Source organism: Pogoniulus pusillus, chromosome 16, assembly GCF_015220805.1.
Source record: "Pogoniulus pusillus isolate bPogPus1 chromosome 16, bPogPus1.pri, whole genome shotgun sequence".
Taxonomy (NCBI): Eukaryota; Metazoa; Chordata; class Aves; order Piciformes; family Lybiidae; genus Pogoniulus; species Pogoniulus pusillus.
The window spans coordinates 9,426,617-9,440,871 of NC_087279.1; the positions used below are offsets into that span (position 1 = coordinate 9,426,617).

Genomic DNA, 14,255 nt, shown 5'->3' on the forward strand with positions numbered 1-14,255 from the left:
TACTATGAAACAAGTTGCACAAAGATGTTGTGGATGCCTCATTCCCGGAAATATTTACAACCAGGCTTTGAGCAACCTGGTCCAGAGGGAGGTGTCTCTGCCCATGACAAGGGGTGGAACTAGATTGTTTTTAAGGTCCCTTTCAGCTCAAGCTATTCTACAATTCTGTGATTATTGCACATAGTTGTTAAAGTGATTTTTTTTTTGGTGACTTCCACAGGCTCTGTATTAAACACACAGGAGTTGGGTTTGGGTTTTTTTCCAGGGGAAAATGAGTAATCATTTTTCACTCCTTTCTTTACAGGAGTTCTTCTTTTCCCTTCATTTGGTAAAATGTTTAGAAATGAGTTAGAAAGGACTGTGTGGATTCAAAGAGTGTTTTGTTACTTCTTCTGTAAGTCATCAAGAATTCTTGTAATGATGTTTTTGCAAACATAGTTGTCAGGCTCTTGGTAACCACATTGGCTGTCAAACTGGTGCAGAGTGCTTCAAACTTTGCACAATTCCCTCCCCCCACCATGGGCTAACCGCAAAACAGTGGGGAATGCTTGTGTTCCTGCACTCAGTCTAGGCAGGTAATGGCCTTGCTAAAAAGTCCACCTCTATCAGATAAGAGCTATTATAGTAATATCCTGCTTTCTTGATTCTAAGGCAATCCCTTGCTCTTGAATAGTGTTAAGTGCCCCATTACAATTAGGGTAAAACTGATTTCTGAACAAATATGTTCTTGTGTCTGTTTTAAATCACTCTCTCATGGAAGTTTTTGGTTCTGCAGATGAACAGAGCAGTCCTGTGAAAAAAACTTCTCTGTATTGGTGATGGGCAGTAACTGAAAGGTGATAAAGAGCTTTACACTGCAAAATGGTTGTGTAAGAGATGAGGGTCTGTACATCTGCCAGCAAGCTCGCACCACTGGAGGCTTCTTTAAGAGAAGAGTTTAATAAAATACACAAAGCTTGGCAGGCCTTTCCAGTTTCCCTTTACAATAAACTTCCAACTCATATTTCATTTGTCAAGAAATTCATAGCCATAGCCTTTTAAACTAACTTTGGTAGAGTTTCAGCCAAACCAAAATGATTGTGGTTTGTGATGTTGTACTGATTTACACCACCATTCATTTTCACTCAGAAAAAAGGAGCAACAGGCTAACAAGTGCCTGTCAATGTCTGGGTCTAATTCTATTTAAACCTAGCAGTTAAATGGCCTCCTGAGCGTTGTTCTTGGTTTTAATTCTGCAGATTATTAGGCTTCAGATTGCTGCAAGAAATTCTGAAATCACACTTTTAATGTAACTTTCAGGTTCTGCTTTATCAGAAATCATGACAGGAGTAAATCGTTGCAAATTCCTGTTGGTGCCTAATATGACAAGAGCAGTAGCATGTGCTAGATGGATAAAGCTTGTGCTGGTCTTGCCTGACAGCTATTTTGCTGTGTTTTCATATGATCTTTCTTCCACTGATTATTTTCACAGGTTCACAAAATCCTATGATCCTAGCATGGCAAGAGAAGGGACCTTTTTGGGATCACCTAGTCCATCCCCTTCCCGTTAAGGCAAGGCCACCCGCAGCAGGCTGCCCAGGGTCACAATGTTCAGGTGGGTTTGGAATCTCTCCAGAGGAGGAGACTCCACAACCTCTCTGGGCAATCTGCTTCAGGGCACCAACACCCGCACAGCAAAAAGCTTTTCCTCCTGTTCAGATGGAACCTCCTGGGTTCCAGTGCCTTTGATTCTTGCCCTATCACTGGGCACCACTGGAAAGAGATTGGCTCTGTCTTCCTGCATGTGTGTCATTGTCCGCCTCCCCCCTTTTGATATTGATCAGCATTTGGCCATAAGTAGTTTTCAGTTATCAGCAAGCATTTAAAATTACTGTAAGCTTTATGATTTCAGTGATCTTGCTACTTCTGCATAATTTTGTTTCAGAATATCAATGAATGTCATCAAAGTCACATAACTTTTTTGTGACTGCAAAGCAGCCTGTTGAAAGATGTGCTTCAAAATACTGAAAGCTTATTTCAGCTATCACAGATTCCAAGGGCAGAAGTGAATACTCTCAACTGGTTGGATTAAGTTTCACAGAATCACAGAATATCAGGGGCTGTAAGTGACCTTGAAAGATCATCCAGTCCAACCCCCCTGCCAGAGCAGGATCACCTAGGGCAGATCACACTGGAGCGCAGCCAGACGGTTCTGGAATATCTCTAGAGAGGGAGACTCCACAACCCCCCTGGGCAGCCTGTTCCAGTGTTCTGTCACCCTCATGGTGAAAAAAATCTTCCTCATGTTTCCATGGAACTTCCTATGCCTCGACTTCCACCCATTGCCCCTTGTCCTGTCGTTGGGCATCATCGAGCAGAGTCTGACTCCCTCCTCTCTTCTCACTCTCACTTTACCTATTTTTAAAGGTGAATGAGGTCACCCCTCATGCTCCTCCTCTCCAAGCTAAAGAGCCCCAGCTCCCTCAGACTCTCATTGTAAGAGAGATGTTTCATTCCCTTAATCTTTGTGGCTCTGTGCCACAAAGTTTCCACCTGCCTTGTTTATTTGCAAGGTGAGCAAAATTGTCAACCTTTTTTTCAGTGTGTCTCAGCTTTTCAAAGTTAGAAATGTTTTTCATGTTTAATATTCCACATGAAAATGCAAGGAATCCTGTTTCTTTTTACAGATAAACTTAGATTTCAAATTGCCCTTCGTTCAAATACACTCTTTTGACTGCTCTGTATGAGTTAGAAGGACTTATCCTATATAACTTATTTAAGTATTTACATTATGGTTTCAGCATAACTTAAATTTGATACCTGTGGTATGAGCTTATAGATTGTTGATGTGCGTATTCCCATTTCCAGTAGAAATAAGAAGCTTTACTTAGAAGAGTCTTAAGGAAAGTATGAAGAGTCTATAGTGATTTTTTTTTCACAGTAAGATTTGAATGCCTTTAAATAATTATCTCTTATAATACCACTGGTGCTGAAGTTTAATGTAGTGACTGTCTTGTGTTAAGTCTCCTGTGCCATTAGAGTTACCCTCTGGGCAAAGGGTAGACAGAACAGCTTTCATCTACATCCATGCTATTATCTAGCACATGCTCATGCTTAGCCTAGTTCCAACTAGAAACTTCTGACCATATTACACAATCTTCCCCTTAGAAAGGCTGCTAATTTGTGTGTCTTCTCTAAACGGGTCCTACATTTCATTAAACTTGTAAGTAAAATCTTGGTACCTGTGAATTTTCATCTCTGGCTGAAGTTAATCAACAGGTGCAGATTTATTAGAGAGGAGCAGGCAGATGTCACAGCTGGGTGAAAGTGTAGTTACAGATAAGGGAAAACATAATCTGCAGCTTCTACAGATTGCAAAAAAATAGCATTAAGTACTAAATAAGTAAATTAAACCAGTCAGTAAATTAAACCAGTCCTTGCTGGTACAATTCCAGAAATACTTGCCTTCTGAATGTGCTCATCTGCAGGTTTGGTACTTTAACTCTTTAATCTGCTTCTCGGAGAAAGAATTCAGGGTTCTCTTATTTTTCCTCTGGCCTCTGTGGAGTATATCTGTGTTTCACTTTTTTGGGTAGTGTGTCTTTCCAGATGACAGTATGTCCTGTAGCACTACACATCTGGATTATTCTGGAAAATCCAGCAGTTTCTTGAGGGGTGTTTTTGAAGTTAAGAGCCATCCGTGTTGTACAAATAACTGTTTCTTCATCAACAGACTTTCAGAAACCTTCTATTATCCCTTAGATTTTTTTTCTGCTCTTGACTGTATTGCAACCTCATTATGCATATTTTGGGTCCACATGCATTTACAGATGGGCTGCCCAGGGAGGTGGTGGAGGCACCGTCCCTGGGGGTCTTCAAGCAAAGACTGGATGAGGCACTTAGTGCCATGGTCTAGTTGACTGGCTAGGGCTGGGTGCTAGGTTGGACTGGATGATCTTGGAGGTCTCTTCCAACCTGGTTGATTCTATGATTCTATGATCTTGATACAATTCAGAAATCATCTCTTCTGCTATTCTAAGTGATATTGCATCAGAACACTTACACTGAGTTGCTACTGGTAGCGCTTAGGCTTTCCGGTGATTTGGATAATGGCAAACATCATTTTGAGAGTTAAAATCTGACAGTCTAGATGCTGCCATGGACTCCTTTTTGGTTTTTTTTTTTTTTCAGTATTATTTAAGGGTGCACATAGCTTTCAGCAAGCTAAGTGTGTCTTAATGAAACTCTATGACTAAGAAATAAAATGTGAGCTCTGTTATGTGGCTGAAATTCTTTATTCACCTCTGGTTTAGACAGTATGCAGTTTACCTGTTTATGAAACTTAGCAACAGATGAAGGCAATGAGATTTTAGCTTGACAATAATGAAATAGAGCAAAAAAAAATCTGGAGGAGATTAATTGTGTTGCATTCAAATTAAGTGTAATAGCCAGGAGATGTGACTTTTTATTCTCAGTGTAATAGCCAGGAAATGTGACTTTTTATTCCCAGTAGTGCTGTGTATCACCACTCTGGTCAGAAAAATCAATTAGCTGATGTTGTGGTTTAACCCCAGCCAGCACTTAAAGCACCACTCACTCACTCTCTCCACTTCCAGTGGGGATAGGGGAAAGAAACAGGAAAATAAAAAGTGAGACTCATGAGTTCATATTAGTTTAATGGGACAGAAAAGAGAGGGAATATAATAATAATGGAATATATTAAACAATTGATGCACTATGCACATCAGCTACTGACCAATGCCCAGCCAACCCCCAAGTTATAGTGCCCCCCAACTGCAAAAGCAGATTAGAAAGGGAAAAGAACAGAGGTAATAAAAACTGAAGGAAGAGGTGTCAAGCAGAAGCCATTTCCAGATGAGAGAATGTGAATATGGGAGACATTGTGTATGTAAGCCGATAACTTTTCCAGGTATGACAATATTGCTTAAGCAGTTTAAGAAGCTGTAAAGCATTCTCTGCATCTCCTTTGTGGCATTAGACAGTAGGTCATCCTTGTCTTCTTGTGAACAAACCTGCTTGTGAACCATTGTCCCCTTGAACTACTAATGACCTGGATGGAGAGAATCTCCTGTCGTGATTTTGCTGCAGAGCAAGTGTTTTCTTAGTCCCCCATGACTGATATGCATGGAGTATGAACCAGGAAGCTGTAAAAAGCTGAGTATCAGTTTGGTGCTGAGGATGAACTCCAGGATTCCTGCCTCAGGATCTGCTCATTTACCTGTACAAACACCCCCACACACTCGCCCACCCCTCTCTGCCACCCAGTTCACCACTTCCCGCTTTTGGAAAACATTTTTAACAGAGTCAGCTTTGCACTGTGATGGACACAGATTCAATTTGCAGTGTTTGTTTTCTGAACAGGATCAGTTCTAATAAAATTCAGTCCTTCTGAGATTAAGGACCTAGATGTGACTCTCTCTCAGGGGTGGAAATATTTCTGCTTGCTTTATTGGAACAACATCTCTATCTTGCTGTTTGAAATGAAATGTGGAGTAGAAGGACTTAGTTCCTTTAGTTAGAACCCAGTGTATGTCACTGTGTATGTCAGCACTTTATCCTGGAGTAGAGCAGTACAGACAAAAACATTGAAACTGCATCTGAAATTGTGATGTGGATATGGATTATTTAATACACTTGCTCCCTGGGATAGGTCAAGGAGCAATGGGTGTAAATTGCAGCACAGGAGGTTCAGCCTCAACACACAGGGAACTTATTTACTGCAAGGGTCACAGAGCACTGGAATAGGCTTCCCAGAGAGGTCGTGGAGTCTCCTTCTCTGGAGACTTTCAAGCCTGTCTGTCTGTGTTCTTCTGTGATCTGTGTTAGATAGTATTGTCCTGCTCTGGCAGGGGGGTTGGACTCAATCTCCTTGGGTCCCTTCCAACCCCTAATATCCTGAGATCCGACCAAAGCAGTTCTGTGATTCTGACCCATAATGTCTGTGGCTTGATTTTCAATGATGCAATTGTGGTTATGCTATTCTCTAGAATAACTGGGGAATGAAATCCAGAAAATAGCTGGAATTCAGAATGTTTTGTTTGCTGAGTAGGCTATTACTGGATTATTTTGTTCTGGACAATCTTGAAATGCTAGGTTTTGAGAAACAGAACCCTGGGATGGAAATCTAGAATCCCTTTTATAGCTTAAACAGGGGGATATTTTTGTTTAATCATAGGTCATTATCCTACCTGCCCATTTGGGTGGTAAATTTTTCAGCTATAGGTGCAGCACATTTACATTGCAAATTCAGTTCCTAGGAATATTGTCCAAAATTGTGTTTAGAGGATCTCAAAATAATTGTCCTCACAAAATACTTGAGAACTTGTTTGCTTTGGCTGTGAAATTGCCTGACTGTAGGTTTGTGATGGGCCTTTATGGTAAAGAGGGGAGTGAATTTTGTTTTATAAATACTTTCAGTGTTCCTTTGTGCTTGCAGTGGGGAGTTTATTTTGGAACAGGATAAAACGAAGTTGTTAGGGAAACTGAGCAGTAAAACAATCAAGATAAGAAACAGGCTTCTAGTCCTCAGAAGGGCTGCATTGTGTCACGAGAGTTGAATATCTGTCAATCCTAACCAGGGGAAAAAAGATTAAAGGGAGTGTTGATGGTTTAAAGCTGCCTGGGTTCTGGAACAGGAGAAGAAGGTCTGTGCTGAAGGACAAAGGTGATCCAGCAGGGAACTCACATGCCTCCAGAGCCTATTAGAGGTAGAAAAGTCTGCCCACTTCCTCTACCTGGTTATCCACTTTTCAGTGAATAGTAGATGTTACCTACTCTGCCCTGGTGAGATCACCAGTCCTGTGTCCAGTTTTGGGCTCCCCAGTTCAAGAGAGGCAGGGACCTGCTGGAGAGAGTCCTCCAATGAATAGCCACGAGGATGATTAGGGTACTTGAGTATCTCCCATATGAAGAGAGGCTGTGAGACATGGGGCAGCTTAGCCTTGAAAGAGAAGGCTGAGAGGGGATCTGATCAGTGTCTGTAAATACCTGAGTGTTAAGTAGAGAGGGCCAATCTCTTTTCAGTGGGGCACAGTAATAGGACAAGGAACAGTGGATACAAACTTGAATATAGAAGGCTTCACCTCAACATGGGGTGAAACTTCTTTACAGTGGGAATGAGCTGGTCATAACTTTTTTAGTGATGCTGAGATTTAGCCTTGAGTACTGGAAAAAGAATTAAGAAATAAATGAACAGAAAACAATTCTTTATGAGTTATGGCAAGAAGGAGCTTTCCACGTTTCTTTTTAATGGAACGTAATTTCTTTCTTCCTGCATTTGCCTTGCCATAATGACAACAAAAACATTAGAGGAAGGAAGAGTGATAGGAACACAGAGTGGTATAAAAGGAAAAAAAAATGTGAGCAGAGAGTGTGAAAACTGCAGGAACTGCATCAAGGAATAGAAATACAATAATGTATTAGTGTTGACTAATGTTTGATGATTCATTAAACTTTCAGAGTTAGTTTACAAATGAGAACTGTAGTTTACTGGAAAGTGACAAATGAACTGCCTAGGGAGACGGTGGAGTCACCATTCCTGGAGGTGTTTGAGGAATGATTGGATGTGGCACTTGATGACATGGTCTTTTTGATGTGGTGGTGTTAGGTCGTAGGCTGGATTAGATGATCTCAGGTCTATTCCAGCCTCAATAATTCTGTGAAATGTGTGCTATTTAAAGAGTAAAGGAAAAGGGATGGAAGAACAAAGAAAGCTTATAAATTTCTGATAATCTAAGCCCATGGTTATAAACTCATATTTTCTCTGCAGTTGGAAGATAAGCTTCAAATGACTTCTCTCTAATCTTCTGCTGTCTACATGTGCCCTGTTTTTGCCCTTCTGATATGATGAAAAGATTGGATTTTAACCAATGTGGTGATGGACAGTGATTTAGAATTGTCATCTTCTCCACACAGAGGCTCTCTAAGCAGAGAGAAAAATGCAAAAGATGTTGGTTTAGTCTTGGCTTTGATTCATCAGTGGCTGGGCCTGGGGAAATCTTTTTTTAAGAAGCATGTGAAGTATAACTGGCTTGAACACAAAAATACTAAGATAAAGAATTTTTATAAATGCATAAATAGAACTAAACTGCTCTCCTGCTTTAGTGGTCTGTGGGAACTGTCTGTCCTGGTGTGGCACAGCTCTGCAATCACAGAGTTTCTGGCAGTATATATTTCTGTGTGCAGAATTAACACAGACTAGGTTTTGTACTTGAATGTAACACAGTTCCCCAATCACTCCCTCTGGAGATCAGCCCTGCGTGCCTTGTCTGTATCTTCAGATTGGCAGCTACTCATTGAGATAGAGCTGCTTCAGCAAGTAGTAATGAGTACAGTGGCTTCTGATACTGCCAGGTTTGCCTCTTCCTCTCAAAAGATGCACACTACTGGGAGACGGGGGCATTTAGGCTCTTTGTTGCTCATATTTTATGGCTTTTCTAATGCCAGTTAGCTGCAGTGTACTCTAATTCAGAAAGAGAAGAGTAGATCATAGAATCATAGAATCAACAGGGTTGGAGGAGACCTCCAAGCTCATCCAGTCCAACCTAGCACCCAGCCCTATCCAGTCAACTAGACCATGTCACTAAGTGCCTCATCCAGTCTTTTCGTGAACACCTCTGCTCTAGCTAGTAGAATTTATGCAACCAAGGATATTCTAAATATTTGTCTGGCCATTTTAGTCTCTGTAACTAAAAGCTTTAATCAGGAGGTGAATCCATAAGGAAGAGTGGCTTGAAGAAATAGCCCAGAGTTGTTTGTTTTTTAAAGCAAACAAAGAAGACTTTTTGTAGTAAAAGGACATAGTGGCCTGTCAGTAGTATAAACAGAACCAGACTGTACTCCTGGCAGGAGTGTTGTAAGGTACTGCTGAGTTGAGTTGAACAAAGGCAATCTGTAAAACCTGCAGAACTGGTACACACCTAGTACTGTAACCTCCATGTGCACAGGGTTGAAACTAGAAACCAGTGTACAAGTATATCTTCCATTTGTCTGTTTTAAGGTCTATCCTGTGCAGCCTGGCTTCAGGTTCTTTGTCCTCTTTCCTGTGGTTGCTTCTCCCCAGAACAGAAGGAGGGAGAGCTAAAACACATGCCTGGGCAAGCCAGGACTTGCATAAGCCTATTTTGGGCTATCAGGCCTACCACTGTAGAAGTTCCTTCTACACATCGACTTTCCCCCTCTGTTCCTGTCACTTAGCAGAGTTCCACTTAAAGTTGCACCTCTTCAACATGCTGCTAGTCCCATGAGATAACATTCTGTTGGCAGGGTAAACATCTGAAGTCTCAGAATAAGTATTAAATTGAATTCAAACTACTACATTTTAGCTAAGTGCATGTTATGAAAGGCTCATGCCCAGCCTGGGATACAAATAGTTCATCATCTTTGCTGCATTCAGGGGTGTGCTGACCTCTTAAAGTGCATTAGTTCCACTCTATCTATCAGATCAGATACTGCTGAGAGCCTGCAGGATCATTTACTGAAATGTGTCTTCACTGGGCTTGGTAGGCAGGTGATGAATTGCCAGGAAAAAGATGTCTGACATGTCCACAAATAGCTTTTAGCAAAAGCAGAGGCATATACCATGTTCAAGGCAAGCAGCAGTTGAAACAGATTTTCATGAACCAGACAGTTTAACCTAGAACTGAATTGAACTGAACCCAGCTTCAGAGTACACAGTCCAGTTAGTGACATTTGATGTTTACAATTACCCTAACGACTTGAAATGGTAGCATTTTTGGGTGGGTTGGTTGGTGTTTTGTTTGTTTTGTTCTTGTTTTCCTTTTTGCTTGTTTCAATAATAGGGCAATCACATCTCTGGAGATCAGGAGCACAGACTGGCCTCTTCAGAGACCTGCCTAGAAGAGCTCTGTATCTCTAATGGGGTAAACCAGATATGGTCTGCCTCAACTTCACTAAGAATTTTACATGATTAAGATGGGGTTGGAAAGGACCACAAGGATCATCTAGTTCCAACCCCCCTGCCGTGGGCTGGGACACCCTTCCCCTAAATCAGGCTGGCCTTAAACACCTCCAGGATGGAGCCTCAACCACCTCCCTGGGCAGCCCATTCCAGGCTCTCACCACTCTCATGATGAACAACTTCCTCCTCACATCCAGTCTGAGCCTCCCCCCTCCAGCACTGCTCTGGTCCCCCTAGTCCTGTCACTCCCTGATATCCTGGAAAGTCCCTCCCCAGCTTTTTTGTAGGTCCCCTTCAGATACTGGAAAGCTGCAATAAGGTCACCTCAGAGCCTCCTCTTCTCCAGACTGAACAGCCCCAACTCTTTCAGTCTGTCCTCATAGCAGAGCTGCTCCAGCCCTCTGATCATCCCAGTGGCCCTTCTCTGGACACACTCCAGCATGTCCATATTCTCCTTGTACTAGGGGCTCCAAAACTGGACACAGTACTCCAGGTGGGGTCTCACCAGAGCAGAGTAGGAGGGAGAGAATCATCTCCCTCGCCCTGCTGGCCATACTTCTCCTGATGCAGCCTAGGCCCTCTGGGCTGCAAATGCACACTGCTGGCTCATGTTGAGCCTCTCATCCACCAGCACCCCCAAGTCCCTCTCCTCAGGGCTGCTCTCAAGCCAGCCACTGCCCAGCCTGGATTTGTGGTTGGGATTGCCCCGACCCAGACGTAGGACCTTGCTCTTGGTCTTTTTGAACCACATGAGGTTGGCTTGTGCCCACCTCTCCAGCCTGTCCAGGTCCCTCTGGATGGCATCCCTTCCCTCTAGTGTGTCTACTGCACCACACAGTTTGCTGTCATCAGTAAACTTTACACCAAAATATTTTCCACTGAAGCTATACTGGGAAATATATTTTACCATATAAAAAAATTCAATCTTTCCACTCTGTGTTTTGAAGAATTTCTGTAAGAATTCTATATTTCAGGCAACTGAACACTGGAACAGGCTGCCCAGGGGGGCTGTGGAGTCTCCCCCTCCTGGAGATATTCAGACCCTGCCTGGATGCATTCCTGTGTGATCTGGTATAGGTGATCCTGCTCAGTCAGGGGGGTTGGACTGGATGAACTTTAGAGGTCCCTTCCAGTGCCTGTGGTTCTGTGAAAGTTGCTAATGTCTAACAATGTGAAATATGAGGTGTTGTTATTAATCTTGTTCAGAATTCAGACCTTCAGAGGGGGTGGCAGTGTGGGCAAGCACTGTCCAAGAGCAGACTTTCCTTTCTCCTTGCCAAGAAGGAGCGGGCAAAGACTTAACTGCACTGCCAGGTGATTAAATAGTAGGATGTGATGTGGTTGGACAGAAGTGCTATTAAGATGCTTTTTTTCAGTTCTCTAATCAGTGGTTGATGAGGTCTTCCAGGGGAATGTTTCCTGTAGGGGGAAAAAAAGAGCTGGGCTTGCTTTAGAGCCACACTCAGAAAATGGGTAGAGTGGGCAGAGAAGTGACTGAACTCTTGATCCTGATCCAGAAGAAAGAAATCATGTGTGACAGGTTACAGGGTGGGAAGGTGGGCAAAGTCCAACACACCCTGTGGCATTGGTGGTACCAAAAGCACTTACCAGGAGGACTCTGAACAGAGCTGATCATGGTGTGTGATCATCAAGACCTCAGCAAGAGCTCAGCAAGATGTTTCCTGTAGTTTACAGGATATGAACAGTAGGAAAAACAAGTCCCAGGGGAAAGAGAAGGATTAATGTGCCTGGCACACACTTTAGAGCTGAATATAATTGTCAAAGTCTCAGAGCAACTGAAATGTCAAGAGTGGTGTTTTCCATCCATCAGGCTGAGACTGATCTTGTCTGGGAAGGCTTGTGAGCAGATGAGGAGGGTTTCTTATCATCTTCTTGTGGTCAAGTGTTCATTTTCAATTTCCAGCAATGAGTGGAAGTTGATGTAGGCTCTTAGCTACCTGAACTGCCAGACTAGTACCAGGAAAGTACTGGCTGAGCTTGAGTGATGAGGAAAACTTCAAAAAATGCCTTTCAGCTCTCAGCATCTGGTTTGATGAGGTGATTCTATCTAGAAGCCTCTGTCTGCACAATCTTTCTGCTGAGTCATGTAAAATTAGAATTGTATGTGGTAGCAGGAAAGGAAACTAAGTTGTTCATTTGCTCATGTCATTTTCTAAGCCAGATGGTGCTGGAAAAATGATCAGGTTTGTTAGTTGGCATTTACACCACCGCTCTGCCACTGGATGGCAATGTTTGATCGAGAAACTCAACTAGAGAAGGGGAAATAAACCAGGAAAATGACATGTCTTTTATTGGCAGAGGAGCTGCACATCTTCCTTTGGAATATGAAGAGGAGGAGGATATGTTATTGTATTAAACTGAACCAAGTTTCTTTGCTTTAACTGTTCATAATTTGATGGGGCTCTGAGCAACCTGATGTCCCCCTGCAGTAAGCTGGGGGCTTGGACTAGAGGTCACTTTGCTCTTTAGAGATCACTTCCAACCCAGTGCATTCTTTGATTCTGTGGTCCAATAGTGCTTAGAAACCTCTTGGATCCTGAACTTCAGTGTGTTAGATGCTGTAGAAAACATATGTAAATCTGCTTACAGGAATTCAGTATCTTCCACTGTATCCCATCTCTTTTCACATATATCTTTTAATATTGTAAAATCCTAGACTCCAAATGGAAGTTTGTAGCTGGTGTGGACTATAACTGTATACCAGCATGTTCACTGTAAGTGTGATGATGACATTGAGGTGCTTTCCCAATTTTCACTTCAACACCGAGACCCTTGACACGGGGTTCTGTTCAACTGCAAGCAGCTCTGTGCATTGCATTATGCAATCCAGGCAGCAAAGCAGCCTGCTGTAGGAATCAGGATTAAAGTAACATAAATGGATCAGAGCATATTTCACAGTGTTTTGTTCAACTAGCAAGCCTGGCAGAAGCAGCAATGTCTTCTTGCACATCCCGTGTGTGTGAGAATAGCAAACGTGTTACACTTGGACCTCAGCAGCTTGACATAAGCATTGGTTGTGGACAGTGACCTCAGCTATGTGAAGGTCACACATCTCAGCAGCCGCTTTCCCATCCCTGGCTCTTGCTACAGCAGGTCTTTAGTGCATATGAAGTTTTCTGCAGCAGATATTTACGCTTTGGATCACACAGGTGAATTAAACCCTCACCCTCTCTTCTGCCGTGCGAGGTTACAAATGTCGTCTGCCAGAAAAGATGAATTTAATGAGTGAAACAAATGTAGGCTGATTAGAACTGTTCCTGCTTTGATTTTGAATGTATCATTTATGGTTAGACCTAAGAATATCTTTCACTGGGTGAGACAAAGGGCCTATTTCACTCAACGCTATCCTCAACAGGCCAGTGGCAGGTGGTTAAGGAAGAATGTAAGAAATAGATGACCAAGATACAGAGAGTTCAGCTGCTTTACCACAAACCATTTACAAGGAGAGACTAGGGGAGCTGGGTCTCTTTAGTTTGGAGAGGAAAAGGCTGAGAGGTGACTTCATTCATGTTTATAAATATGTCAAGGGTGAGTGCCAAGAGGATGGAGCCAGGCTCTGCTGGGTGATGTCCAATAACAGGGCAAGGGGCAATGGGTGGAAGCTGAGGCATAGAAAGTGCCATGGAGACATGAGGAAATGTTTTTTTCCCTGTGAATGAGGAATCACTGGAATAGGCTGCACAGGGGGGCTGTAGAGTCTCCCTCTCTGGAGATATTCAAGACCTGCCTGGATGCATTCTTGTGTGATCTACTCTAGGTGATCCTGCTCAGTCGGGGAGGGGTGTGTGTGTGTTGAACTGGATGAGGTCCTTTCCAGCCCCCTGTGATTCTGCAATAGTGCATAATCACCTCATTTCATAGAACCACAGAATCATTTAGGTTGGAAAAGACCTTCAAGAACACTGAGTCTAGTCTGCCGAGTCTAACATTAAGCCTATCTCCAAGCACCACATCTACATGGCTTTTAAATGCATCCAGGAACAGTGACTCCACCATCTTCTTGGGCAGCCTGTTCTAATGCTTGACAGCCCTTTCAGTGAATTTTTTTTGGTAATGACCAGCCTAAACCTTCCCTGGTGCAGCTTGAGGCCATTCCCTCATATCCTATCACTTAATCACTTGGGAGAAGGGTCCAGCATTCACAAGAAAGATGTCTTCCACAGATTTATTGGCTGGTTTTTGTTTGACTGGTTGTTGCTGCCTCTCTGTTTGTTTGTTGTTTGGCTGGTTGGTTTTTTTGTTTCATTTTGGTTTCTAATTGAATCTTTTGCAAGGAGGAGTTCTGCAGCCCTAACACATCATGTGTAAGTATCTC

At 42.7% G+C, this 14,255-nt stretch overlaps 1 long non-coding RNA gene across 2 annotated transcripts in view; it reads left to right on the forward strand.

Annotated features, from left to right (window-relative positions):
* LOC135182349 (uncharacterized) overlaps nucleotides 1-14,255 on the forward strand; it is a 68,171-nt gene that overhangs the window by 18,254 nt on the left and 35,662 nt on the right. The gene's annotated exons all lie outside the window — the stretch shown is intronic.